At 32.7% G+C, this 14,997-nt stretch overlaps 1 long non-coding RNA gene across 1 annotated transcript; it reads right to left on the bottom strand.

The window, feature by feature from the left end:
- Nucleotides 1–383: 383 nt before the first annotated feature.
- Nucleotides 384–6,703, bottom strand: LOC143064518 (uncharacterized). Its single transcript, XR_012975269.1, has 2 exons — nucleotides 6,232–6,703; nucleotides 384–3,909 (listed from the first exon to the last, which is right to left on the bottom strand). It is a non-coding gene; the product is annotated as an uncharacterized LOC143064518 (long non-coding RNA).
- Between the last annotated feature and the right edge of the window lie 8,294 nt (nucleotides 6,704–14,997).

The following is a 14,997-nucleotide window of genomic DNA, read 5'->3' as shown; positions in this document are numbered from 1 at the left end:
AATTGAATAATCAGACATGACCGAGTTTTAGGAATTATTGCATACATATATGAATCTCATAAAGAGAATACAAATTTTCCATCACATTAATTGCAATACTCATAGAAGAAGACCCTATATCAATACTGAACGAATAACAATGAGATGAAGAACAACGATCAAGAGTTGTTGACGTATTTCTAAACTATGTTGAAGTCCTACCTTTAATCACAAAGTGATTAAAAATTCATCTAGAGTTGTCTCTCTTTATCTGTTGTTTTACCGTAATTCACAAATACCAAAATTAACATTATACAGACTTTCTGTATATTATACTGATTTGTGTAGAGGTTCCATCCTCTGTTTTTCATTTATAACTTTTACAACTAATACAAAAACAATCCTTTGAATTAAACATACATTTTATTACACCAACTTGTATTTACATTTTCATGACTAGAATATACATTTTTACTTTGTGGCATTACTTTGGCTACAGAGTATTTTATAATATTTTGTTGAGGCGCCAGGGTGACTACCGATTACCTATACACAATGGCTATCAGCTGACCTATGTTGACATAGTGTCATAAAACCCCTGGTAGTTAAACACGGTTACACCACCACCTACCATGGGGAGTGACCGGGGAAAACACTCGTATTACCAATGCTCCAGTTATTAGTGCCCCACCTGTTGGCAGGTGTAGGCCTCCCCTCTATAAGATGAGGTGGAGGAGGTCCCAGAGTTACCCATCTGTAGACCCCACCGTTACCACTAACCACATTTTCCAAACCTGCAAATTGTAGAACTTGTCAGGCCCAGAGCAAGGGCCGAGTGAAATAATCCCCCAATCACTACCAGTCTCCCTGGACCTCCCCCCATTCAAATTTGACTCTGTGCCTAAGGATAGTAGAAGATAATTAATTTCTTTAAAATGTCTTTCTTTCAAATTGTTTAAATTGTTAATTACTTAAAACTAGAATTAATTCTGGATGCTTAAATCACAATAGTCCATATGTTAATAACGTGCTTAATGACGGAAATGTCCAAATCATAGAAACGCAAGTTTATTCCAAATAGTCCTGTATAGGTCCAATACTATGAAGGTCCGGCTTGTATACTGGTAACCATAATATTGTAATCAAATACAGCAAATCAGTGCCTGAAAATATAAAACAAAAACAGCAGCAACTATTCTCATAGGGAGGGCGGGCGGGTTTGGATATTTTAACTTATTTGCGTAACACTTGCTTTCTTGTCGACAGCAAATTAACAAGTGCCCGATACGGGAATTCCAAAATTCTTTTCTAGCTGATACGGGAATTCCAAAATTCTGATTCATGCTGCGATCGCCGCTATGGCCATGCCGAATATGGCATTGAGCTACAGGCTGCAACGCCCACGCACCCACACGAATATTTGATTGAATTAAACCAGATTATTGAAAATATAAAATTTTTATAATCTCAATTAATTGCAATACTCATAGAAGAAGACCCTATATCAATACTGAACGAATAACAATGAGATGAAGAACAACGATCAAGAGTTGTTGACGTATTTCTAAACTATGTTGAAGTCCTACCTTTAATCACAAAGTGATTAAAAATTCATCTAGAGTTGTCTCTCTTTATCTGTTGTTTTACCGTAATTCACAAATACCAAAATTAACATTATACAGACTTTCTGTATATTATACTGATTTGTGTAGAGGTTCCATCCTCTGTTTTTCATTTATAACTTTTACAACTAATACAAAAACAATCCTTTGAATTAAACATACATTTTATTACACCAACTTGTATTTACATTTTCATGACTAGAATATACATTTTTACTTTGTGGCATTACTTTGGCTACAGAGTATTTTATAATATTTTGTTGAGGCGCCAGGGTGACTACCGATTACCTATACACAATGGCTATCAGCTGACCTATGTTGACATAGTGTCATAAAACCCCTGGTAGTTAAACACGGTTACACCACCACCTACCATGGGGAGTGACCGGGGAAAACACTCGTATTACCAATGCTCCAGTTATTAGTGCCCCACCTGTTGGCAGGTGTAGGCCTCCCCTCTATAAGATGAGGTGGAGGAGGTCCCAGAGTTACCCATCTGTAGACCCCACCGTTACCACTAACCACATTTTCCAAACCTGCAAATTGTAGAACTTGTCAGGCCCAGAGCAAGGGCCGAGTGAAATAATCCCCCAATCACTACCAGTCTCCCTGGACCGCCACATGAGAGCCCCAGTCAGCTACCAAATCTGACTGGGGTTCTCACCTCCACAAAATTTTCATTATTGAATCATTGGAAAAGTTGATTTTGTTGTGCGTAGGAAAGACTCAACCCCCCCTTGTATATTATTTAAGAAAACCTGATTTCCAGTTTGTGACAAATGAGTTCCATCTGTTCTGTATAAAGACACTTCACTTGCCCTAATGTTCTCATGTAATATAGCTTTCCCCCCGTTTTCTATTACAAAGTTTTTGACCACTGAATTCACTCTTTTTCTCTTCTGTTCGATTATTGCACCCGCATTCAAGGGGGCAAAATGCCAGTATCTGCGCTGTAGCATTGAAGACCATATTATAATAACATTTTTAAATAAAGCCTTGTAACGTAGGATAGAACATTTTACATTTTCCATTAAACCCTTCCCTGTCAATTCTAAATCTGTCAAATCATTAGCTCCACAGTGAATTATTATAAAATGAGGAGAAGGTAAAATTTTTCTTTTTGCGTCCAGTAGGGAGTCCAAATCTTTAATCTGTAAACCAGGTTGCCCAATCCAGTATGTTGTTACACCTTTTGACCCCAGTCCCAGGTTGTTCCTACCACATTTCTTCGCCTCTACGTTGGCCCAATGAACAAGGGAACTTCCAACAATCCATAAAATCTTGGGACCTGTGAAAACCTTTAGCTTGTTAGCTTTTTGAAACTAGAAAAATTGTAACCTAATATAGCGAGAATAAGCATGCGATTTCCATCTGCCTAATCTCATAATTACCTCCTCTGAGACCCCCTGCCTGGCTAGTTCCGTGGCTCCCCCAATTCTAAAACTATGTGACCTAAAATGGCCTTTACTAATACGAAGAAAATGTAAAGCTTTTTCCAGTATACTACTGAATTGGTATCTAGTTAAAGGCATACCAGTATAATGGATAAACAAATCTGTATTGTTACAGGTAGGTCGTACCTTTAAATATTCGTTAATGAGTCGTACCGGACAGTAGTTTTTTCCGTTCTCAGCTATCAACAAAGTAACAGACTTTCCCTTTTGGTCAGTTTTTGACCACCTTACTCTTAGCTCCAGGACTTTTCTCCTTACTAAAATATCAGAAATTGTTAAGTTGGAGCCATTTATAACAGACTTGGATTTTGAAGTAGTGATTTCCCCTACTCTTAGCAAACCAAAGAAGGCAACAGAAAAAACTGCTGAAAATAAAGCAGCTTCATATTTATTCTTACATACTTTATCTAGACAACGTATCATATCTGATAACAATTGCACTGTAATTGGTGCTCTAATGTCATTACGTTTTCCCCCTTGAATTCTTTTTATTCCTTCTAATGCCTTTCCAATTATAAAGAATTTTGTAGTATCCTGTATTCCTTGAATTTTATGATGGTATGAAACTCCTGATATATAAGATGATATGGTTCCCCCCGAAAGACCCTGTACTGACAAAAAAGCTATAAAATTTAACAAATCATTGACTGGCACCGGCCAATCCTGTTTCAATTTATAAGATGATCTAAAAGTACAAAGTTTTGACAGAGCCAAATTGTATGATTTTTGTGTATTTTTGGACACACCTTGATTGACAATATAATCAGCCACCTGACTTAAATGTTCCAGATCTGTGTTGGAATTTTGGTTGGCCACTGGTCTGCTTCTGGAGCTAGGCTTCTGAACTTCCCCCACTGAGAACGAGAAAGACAATCAGCAATTTGGTTTTGTTTTGAAGGGATATAAATTGCCTTAACTAATGTATTATTTTTTAAGTTCATTAAAACCATCTGTCTTACTAAAGTCATAACTCTACTTGACTTGCTAGTTTTCATATTAATGATTTGAACAACCGCCTGATTATCAACATGAAAAATAACTTTTTTGTTAACAAAATAGGATTCCCAGGACATAAGAGCAGCTACAACTGGAAACAACTCTAACAATGTCATATCTCTGGTGATTCCAGTCTCAACCCAATGTTTTGGCCATGTGCCTTGGGCCCACTGACCTGCAAAATAGATCCCATACCCGCCTTTGGACCCCCCTGCACTATCAGTGAACAACTCTAATTTTTCATTTGAAACCCATACATTGTCTGTTATTACAGTTACACCATTGTATTGTTTTAAAAAGTCTAACCAAACTTCTAAATCTGCTTTCATCTGCTTGTTTACTCGAATTTTGAAATACGATTTTCTTACCCCAATTGTTGAATTTATGAGTCTGCGACAGAAGGTGCGGCCTGGAGCAACTACCTTACAAGCAAAATTCAGGAGCCCAAGAAGGGATTGCATATCTTTAAGAGTTATTTTAGAACTGTCCAAGGTATCTCTGATTTTTTGTGAGAGTTTGACAAGTTTTTCATTTGGAAGTCGCATGATTAAATTCTGTGTATCAAATTCTATACCCAAAAACATAAGTAATGTAGTCGGCAAAGTAGTCTTGTCACTAGCAAGAGGAATACCTATTTTGTTGCATACCTCTTGGAATAACTTCAAAGTATTGCCAACTTTTGATGTTTGGCTCGACTCGACAAAAAGAAAATCATCTAAATAATGGAGGATATCATCATTTCCGCTTTTTAGCTGTATTATCCAATGCAAAGCTTTTGCAAATTTCTCCCACAGGGCACAACTTATTGAGGCCCCCATGGGGAGCATTTTATTAAGATAATATTCACCCTGAAATTTTATCCCCAACAAGTCAAAATCGTGCGGGGCAATTGGCAACAAACGAAAAGCCGCTTTTACGTCACACTGACTTAATCGGGCAAATGTTTTGTGTCTATTAATCAAACATGCTGCTTCGTCCACTGAACTGTACTGCACTGAACAATGATCTTTATCAATAAAATCGTTTATTGAATTATTCTCAGGATAGGATAAATGTTGAATAAGTCTGAAATCCCCATCCTTTTTTGGCACTAGCCCCATTGGTGATACCTGAAGTGTGGGAAAAGGTGGGTATCTGAAAGGACCAGCTATGCGACCAAGTTTAACTTCCTTCATTAATTTTTCTTTAAAAATTTTGGGTAGCTGTAATGCACTTTTTAAATTGGAACTCTCCCTTGGTTCCCTAGAGCCAAAATATTTTAATGAAAAACCGTATTTGAAACCAGATATAATTTCATGTGCTACATTGTTAAGTGGGTAGAATTCTAAATAATTTTCCAAGACTGATACTTTTATAGGAGTATTTCCCAATGAATAAAAATTAATACTTTTTGTTATTTCTTCCTTGCGCCCGGTTATTACATTGGGCTTTTCTGTGTTTGCCACTGCATATTTCACATATGTGTTTAAACCTACAACGAGGGAAGTAGGGACAGTCAGTACCATTATTATAGTATTTACATGACATATTTACACTTCCACTAGTTACCTGTGATTTTTGATGTGTTCTATTGTTTGGAAGTGTAGCTGCATTTGAGTTATAATTACCATGATTTTGTGTATCTGTTCTATAACCTTGTGATTGCACTGACACACTGTTGTGTACTGTGGGAGATGTGATGTGTAATAGCCAATATTCACTGTGTATATTTCCCCAAGATAAATTAGGATTCTTTTCTATTTTTAGCCTAAATTGCTCGTCATAGGTAGCCCAGTTTTCTGACCTAGTTGCCGCTAATCTTATATCGCGCATATATTTTAACAATTCCTGTGCCCGTGTGTTGTATTTCTCAATGTAGACACTCATAAAAATCATGAATGCTGAAGTCCATTCATTTATTGACAAATAAACCCCCGACGATCTTTTTTCAATGCAAATTTTCCCCCTTTTTAATTTCAAATCGCCCTCGTCAACCTCTTCCATTTCTTTTTGCGTTCTCAAAAGAGAATGAAGCTCTATAAATTTTCCCTCCCAAATTTTTTCTTTAATTTTAAAAGACACATGTTCCCCCACTGTGTCATGAACGCTAGATTCTTGTGACGGAGTGAAATCAATGGAATTATTTGCAATTTCGTGCCTTAAAGAGGGGAATGCCCGTGCATCTTCCTCCGACTCATTACCTGATGAGATATCAGTATTTTCCTCAGGTACTTCTGCCACCACATGTCCGACCTCTTTTGTTTTCTTGGCAGATCTTCTCCGGTCAGCTCCGTCTTTCTTTTGGGCAATTTCTTCGGGCTGCACTTTCTTTCCTCCTGTCCTGCTGGTCGTTCTTCTTTTCTTCCCCATGGCCCTTGATGGCGATCCAACGGCATTTCTCTTGTTAGGCATCTTCTTTTTCTGGATATTTTAACTTATTTGCGTAACACTTGCTTTCTTGTCGACAGCAAATTAACAAGTGCCCGATACGGGAATTCCAAAATTCTTTTCTAGCTGATACGGGAATTCCAAAATTCTGATTCATGCTGCGATCGCCGCTATGGCCATGCCGAATATGGCATTGAGCTACAGGCTGCAACGCCCACGCACCCACACGAATATTTGATTGAATTAAACCAGATTATTGAAAATATAAAATTTTTATAATCTCAATTATTCCTTAATTTCCGATATCAGCTCAATATAAACCACATGATAGTTCTAATCGATGGAATTGAAGGAAGTTTGTTTCATGTAACTACCAAAATACATGCTAATGTCTCCTTTGGTCCAGGTGAACTGACAATTAAGTCATTAATTATGATCATAGTTTTTATAAATATCAGAACAAACTTATTGATTGCATGTACTATTGATTTAAATTGTTTGATTTTCTTATGTTTACTTGTGGTCTTATAAAAAATCAGTGATACATCATCGTTTTTAATGACTAAGATCTAAAAAAGAATATTGAATCAAATCCCAAAGAGAAAACGTCCTATTCGAAATAAAATTATATTGTATATAAGATTTTAGCAATACAGTCGGCATCATTTTACTTTAATGATCCCCAATTTTAATCTATATCTTCACATAGTAGTAGCCTATCTTTAAAAAACAATAGTAGCGTACCAGTACTGCAAACTGAACCCTAAGTACAGGGACACTTAAAATAAAGAAGTGAGTAAAATCAAAGAATGTTAAGATTGTTCTTATAAAGATATGTCACTCTGTTCCCGTGCATATGCAGTTCTGGTAACTGACATTTACTGTATTGTTTACAGCTGTAATGCTATTATATTATATTAATTAAGTGCACTGTACTGTGAATTGCTCATGTGTCTATGTTATGTAATTTTGTTGTTGACTTCCAGAGGCATTGTATTGCTTGTCATCAAACAACATTACCCGATGAACAGGAATGAACAGTATACTATATAGTATATACTATAGAAAAAAGTCTGGAATATCAGTCACAATCATTATTATTTACAACTGCATATGATATACATTTTCTAACTCATTCGGTATTCAAGAGTTGGAAGCTGATTCTCAGACTTTGTTAAACGTCACCAGTGACTGGGCAGAAAGTTCATGAACCAGGTGTATGTCAAAGAAAGTCTCGTCCTCTTTCTAAAAGATTTTCATCGGAAGTTACCAAGACCTTGTTATCAAAATCTTCCGTTTCAACTTCACAAGTAATACACGATGGTCTTTAGTAAAAAAATCTTAATACTGACGTTGTTTATCTTCTAAATAAATTGCTATAGTAAATTCTTATTTGTCTTTGTGAATTATTACTTTCACTATACAGTCTATTTTTGGTGATATCCACCGAAGTGACTCGGTACTTATAATCCCGTTATTGTGTTATTGTGGTATGGTAAATTTTTGTATTCTTGTCTTTCGTTTCTGTTAATGTTCATTGTCTATATGCATTTTTGTTTTTCTTTGTCGACACATTTGTTTTTTTTAATTGGTTTAGATTATAACATAATTTTGACTGATGTACCCCCTATTTTTGACATTTTTACTTATCATATCTGTTTGTTTAGTTCATACATCGCTTTCAATATAATGGATTTTTTCTGTGACTGTCATACAAGTGGGCGGCCAAGCTATCTATAACAACAGGTTTAATCCCCAATTTTTTACATAATAAATTTTCTGTACCAAGTCAGGAATATGATAGTTGTTATTTATTTGTTTGATGTGTATGAGCTTTTGATTTTGTGTTTGGAGTTTTTTTTTTTACTTTCTACAAATTACACTTGATTATTCCACCTGTAAAGGGCTTTATTAATTAACAATTAAATGTTGACTTCTTAAAAAAAAAACATACGTAAATAAAAAAAAACATTTCCTACTAAGTATAATGTCTTGACATAACAATTGTTTATTTTGGCAAGAGAAACATATTTTGTTTATTTCCTGTTTGTCATATATTTTTGTTTTTCATTACACTATTTGTTTCATGTTAAATGTAATTAACATAGATTTGTCATCTCTTGCATGTATACTGTTTTTTATTGTTTCAAATTTTGTAATCAAATGACGTATCATTTTGTGTTCCGGTACGGGTTGTTGTCATTGTTGAAGGTAGTCTAGTTATTTGTAGTGTATTTATGTTTGTCATTTGTTATTAGGTAGATAACTATCTCATTGGCAATTAAACTATTCCTTTTTTTTTATGTCTCGTTTATGAATTTAAATCCTTATATTTAGAAGACACCAACACAATCGTGATGTTGATTCTTATAAATCTCTACTAGTTAATAAATAACATATAGTTATCATAATGACCAACGGTGAACCTTTTTGTCGAGTTCAAATGCTTTATTCCATTCGTTACGGGTTGGATTTGATTAGTCGAAACCAATTTAATTCTTATTTAAAAAGTTCAGGTGCGTTGTTGTTTGAATTTTTTGATTGGGTTTGATCAAAATCTTGTTCTTATTTGGCAATAAAATTAGTTTTGAGTCATATATATACCGGTGGTATCATTGACATAAATTGGAATCAGATGGCGGGAAGGGCATTTGGGAATAAGTTTCTGTTCCAAATGATTCCCCACATAATCAAAAGAAAAACAATTGTGAAAAGATATCACTAATAAACCACATTAATCATGTTGGTGTAAGGACTCAGACATATACATATAAATCATTCTGTAAATATGAGAATGGGCTCGTAAAAACAGGTATCCTTCTTTTTTATGAAAGATACGTTTTATTTAATTTTACTCCAGTTGTGGAAAAGGATAGGCCATAGCTACCAAAGGAACATTCAAAGTCATAAGTCAAATATAAACTGGAAACGCAATGGATAAAAAATAGAAAGACTAACAGACACACAATAGTACACAAAACGTAAAATAGCTAAAGTAAGTCTTAGCAACATGAACCCGGCTATTATAACAAGTATAAAAGACACTTTCTCTTAAAGGGAAAATTCGCAAAAAAATAAAAATTTGATATTATGTTCATCCTAAATAAATAAGCATATTCCCAAAATATTAAAGGTTTATTCGTCTAGATGAGTGAGTTATTAGATTTTTAAAATCGACTCTCAATTCTCGGGAAGACGCCATCTTGAAAACTAATGACCACGGATATCTAATTACCACAAAGTCCTAGTACCCAGCATGACATGTCCGTTAATCAGTGTTAAAATGACTTGTCAAGCTGATGGATTTTCTACCCGACCAAGTAATGGAAGAAGTCTACATAGTTTCCAAGTTCATCAAATCAAGTAATGCTTCACTAAAATTGATAAGAATATTTCAAAAAATACTTTACAAGACATCCTAATTTTTTTAGAGGGTTAAATAATATTCAGCGTCCAATGCTGAAGTCAGATTAAAAAGCTGTAAATGACATAAGATCGTATATTGGTTTTAGCTCGTCATTAAATTTACATTTTTGGCACCGAGATACAGTATCAAATATTGTATAGGAATTATGCTATAATAATGTTATAGTAGTCTCAATAAAGTGAAAAAAAGTTGGGAGATACTTATTGTGGATGAATTATAAAATGAGATTTATCTCTTTTGAAAAAGTTTTTTTAAATGCTTGTTTCTAACGTATATTTTTAGTTTATTTTGGGTTTTTACCTAACTTGACCAACGTTTAAAAACTTGTCCTCTTGTAATCATCATGGCTTAATATCGGTAATTACCGGGGTATTGTAAAAGTGACATATTCGGGTATTCTAACGGTCGACTTCCTGGCAGGCTTGTTTGATTTAATACACAATGAACAAGGTCAATGAATCACGTGCGTGATCGCGAGTTTTTTTTTTTTTTTTTAACACTTGAATATAAATTTATTGCACTAAAGCTGTTAACAATGACCTTACCGCTACAGCTTTAATTGTAAGGTACCCTGAAATAGTTAGTATCTATAAGAACAGGGTTTCATATAGATAAGTATTTTTTTCTTAAATTTTATATTAGTATATTACAATTAAATACAATGTGTAATAATAATGTAATACAATTTAGTACCCTGATCTGAAATAAATGATATATTTTCCTTCTATACATGTAATCAAATTAAATAACGCCCATTTAATACTCTTATCCGAAATTGAATGTTTGGTGTCAATTATCTCGTTTAAAAATTACATGATTTAAGAGTGTGTGACATCGATTTTCTTGATCGGATGGTTTACCTTGTTTAAAGGTGAGAGAGAGCATGCTTTTTAATGGATGTATGTTGAATTAGGCTACTTTACTTCTTTTTTATTTGGATTTTAAACATTTTAGGTGAGTCTTTTCTTTATTTTTATTTATTTAGTTAAAGTGTTCTAGAAATATCTTCTTTAAGAGTGTTTTATTTTGGAGAAATTAAAGTTTGAAGCACTTGGACTGTAGTATATTCTTGTAGATTGTAGGATCTTAAGTATTCGTCCAGTTCAAATTTAAACAGATTGAATACATTAGTAGATTTATTTCTTTGATCGGATACATAGTATGATTTGTAGATAGCAAATCCTATAAGTGTCAGAATTATATTGAATCCGATATACTCGTTATCTGTTATTTTGTAGCCTATTACAATGTCTTTTAAGTTAATGTTTTTGTTAAAATTCATTTGAGATAAGATTTTATTAATGATTTCCCAAAATTCTTTTAGAAATTTACATTCGATAAAAAAGTGTTGATACGTGTCTTTGAGTTGACAAAGTTGACAAAACGGACTAGTTACGATTTTCCATTTATAGAGATTTTCTCTATTCGGTAAAATGCAAGTTATTAGTTTCCACCTAAACATTTTAAGTTTATTAAGTTTTAAATGTTGGTGTATAAACTTAAACATATATTTGGTAAAGTCATAATTTATTTCTAATTCATTTTTCCATTTATTTATGCCAATGTTTGGAGAAATTTTTTTTTGAACGAGCAATTGATACACGTTTTTGTTGCTTAAATTTTCAATTTTAATGTTTTCTTTGTTTATATTGATAAATAATCTGTTAAAATTTACTTTTGATTTGATGGATTCTTCTGTAGCTAAAATTTTTAGCCATGAGGTTGGAATTGAGTTTTTTACTTTTGAAATTTCTGCTATCCAATTTTTAGTGTTTCGCAGTTTTCTAAATATTTTATCTTGGGCAATTTTTCCATTATCGTCAATAATATCGTTAATGTAAATAAAATCACTGTGTATCCAGTTATGCATAATAAGCGGCTTGTTTTGAAATTTTATAAATTTATTACCCCAGATAACTTGCTTTCTTATTTCGACAAAGTTTTTCAATTCTGTAATGTTCGTTTCATGAAATAAAATCCAACTTTTTATTATTTCTAAGTAAAATTCTGGAATGTCCTTAGTTATGTAATCTAGTTTTTTTAAAGTTTGGTTGTTTAAATTCATTCTAAAAATGAGGAAATTAGAACCTAATTTACTTAAAAATAATTTTGGTATCAATGTCCAATTTTCTTGTTTTGCCTGTAGCAATCTTGAGACCCATCTTATTTGAAGAGAGGAGAAATAGCTTTTTATGTCGGTCATTTTAAGCCCTCCCTGGTTATAATCTGCTACCAAAGTATGTCTTTTAACTTTGTCTTTCTTATTGTTCCATATGAAACCAAAAATTTCTCTTTCTATATTAACTATTTTTGAGTTACTTAAAGCTGTAACATTTGCTAAAAAAGTAAATTGTGGTATAATGAGAGTTTTAACTATTAGAATTTTGCCTAAAATGGTTAAGTTTCTTCTTTTCCACGATGTTATCAGGTTTCGACTCTTTTCAAATCTAGTATCCCAATTTAATTTTTCACAATCTTTTTTATTAATGCCGAAATATATACCTAGCACTTTTACAGGTTTGTCCGTGAATTTAATTTCATCTACTTTATCTCTACAATGCTTTAGTTTACCAATCCAAATTCCTTCCGTTTTATTTTTGTTTAGTTGTAATCCAGAAAAAGTTCCAAAAATTTCGATTATATTTAATGCTGTTCGGATTTCTTCTTTAGATTTAAGGAATAGAGTTGTATCATCAGCCACTTGCGTGATTTTTAAGCAATGTGTTTTACTATCAATTTTTAATTCTATGCCTCTTATATTTTTGTTTTGCCTTAGTTGGTTAGCCATTATTTCTACTGACATTACGAAAAGTATAGAAGAGCACGGGCATCCCTGTCGGATACCTCTTAGGGGCCTAAAGGGGGCAGATATCCAACCGTTATTAAATATAGAACTATCTATATTTGTATACAAGGTTTTTATCCAGTTTATGAAGGGTTTATTAAAACCAAAATATTCTAAAGTATGATACATAAAATTCCATTCTAATGTGTCGAAAGCTTTCGAAAAATCTATGAATAAAATTGCTCCTTCTATATTAAACTTATCTGCGTAATCTATAACATCTTGTATTTGGCGTAAATTAAAACCTATAAATCGGTTCTTTATGTAACCGGTTTGATCGGCATTAATGATTAAATTTAAGATTTTTTTTATTCTTAAAGCTAGAGTGTATGAAAGTATTTTGTAATCACTATTTAATAATGATATTGGTCTATAATTTGCAAGTTCTAAAGGATCATTTTTTTTATAAATTAGATTCAGTAAACTTTGTCTTTGCGTAAATGGCAGATGTTTATTTTCAAAGCTAAAATTAAAATTTTTTACAAGCATCGGTCCGAGAAGTTCCCAAAACTTTTTATAAAAGTTTATACTTATTCCGTCCATACCAGGACTTTTGTTTATCTTTAGATTATTGACTGCAATGGTTAATTCTTCTAGAGTTACATTTCCATCACAAGACTTACTTTCTTCTTCTGACAGTTTATAATTACGTTTTGTTTCAGAAATGTATTTTTTAACATCTATATCCGGTTTTTGTTTAGTGTCGTATAGATTAGCATAAAAATCTCTTTCAAGCTTTAATATTTCATCTTGATCTGTTACTATTACACCCTTATCGTTTTTTAGTTTAAGTATTGTCTTTTTCGTTTGTTTAGATTTTTCAAGACCTAGGAAATATGCATTATTTTTTTCTCCCTTTTCTACCCACTCTTGTCTTGATCTTATTTGAGCTCCTTTTGCTTTGTATTCATATTGATTTTCTAGCTCTTTCTCTAAAGTGGATATTTTTTCTTTAATAAAATCATTATCTTCATTATTAGATTTTTCATATAATATTTTTAATTGTAGTTCTAAATTCCGCGTTACATTTTTTCTTAGTTTAGCTTTACTTTTACTATACTGAATACTGTATTCCTTTATTTCCAACTTGAGGGAGTCCCACAGAAGTCTAGGATCTATTTCATTTTTTCCTATCTCATTACTTTGTTTTTGTATAATTTGATTTATTTTGTCTTCGTATTCTTGCTCGTCGAGAATACCGTTGTTAATTTTCCAGTATCCCGGGCCTCTTGTTTCAGATGATACAGATTGTAATTGTATTGATACTGCTTGGTGATCAGTACTTTTAATAAGAATAGGCCTAATATCACAGGACTTTACGTTTAACACAAAGTCTTTTTTAACAAGGAACATGTCAATTCTACTAGACTGGACTGGATTTTTACGTCTCCATGTATATTGGATCTTTTGAGGGTTAACGTATCTCCATATATCTATGAGATCATTTGATTTAATTAAATTTTTTAGGCTATTAACTGGTTTACTTACTTTTTTACGAATATTTGAGCTTTTCCTATCTTCATTTTTAAGGGCATCGTTCATGTCTCCTCCTAAAATTATTGTACCTATTGCGTTTTTGTTTAAAAAGTCATTTAATTTTTTATAGAAGCGTGATCGCGAGTTAACCAGGTGTGCACAGGTAAAATTTATAAAAATATACCATATCAATATAAAACTGTCCGTGATATACAGCCTGTGTACAGAATTTAACAAAATTTAAGATTGGTTATAAGAATAGGTATAGACCTGGGAACAGTATATATGTTCCTTGTATAGACCAAATCCCATGTTATCTAATTTATCTAATTTATCTTTTTACTTTTATTTACATTTCAGCACCTATTCTTCCGTTTTATATATACAATTTTCGGTCCCGTTATTTTTTAATCAGTTCGTCCCGTTTATACCCTCACATAGATACATGTATGTGATTTCAGAAAACAGTGCTATTTCAAAATGAATGCCGTTTTTTTTTATAATAGTTCATTTATTTTACATGTGGAATAAGAATACCAATTAGTAAACTTCGGACTATACAAATGTAGAATATACTGCGCAAGTTTGCTTTCGTCTAACGAGATAAAAGAACTGAAAAAAAACTGTCATATAAAAACAAGTACGCTCCAATCAAAAGAGAAAAAAAATAAGTAAGTAAAAGTTAACTGAATCAGCAAAATTAACAACATTTGATATCGAGTGTATTGGTAATAAATGTATGTGTTTTTATAGTATAGCTCCTTCCATTAACCAAATGATATCAGATAATCTATATTATTTCATAAGATTAACCCTTCCGACCTCAAAAAT

This window comes from Mytilus galloprovincialis, chromosome 1, assembly GCF_965363235.1.
Source record: "Mytilus galloprovincialis chromosome 1, xbMytGall1.hap1.1, whole genome shotgun sequence".
NCBI lineage: Eukaryota > Metazoa > Mollusca > Bivalvia > Mytilida > Mytilidae > Mytilus > Mytilus galloprovincialis.
Note: the sequence above shows the minus strand (reverse complement) of the source record. Positions and strands in the feature narration are given on the sequence as shown.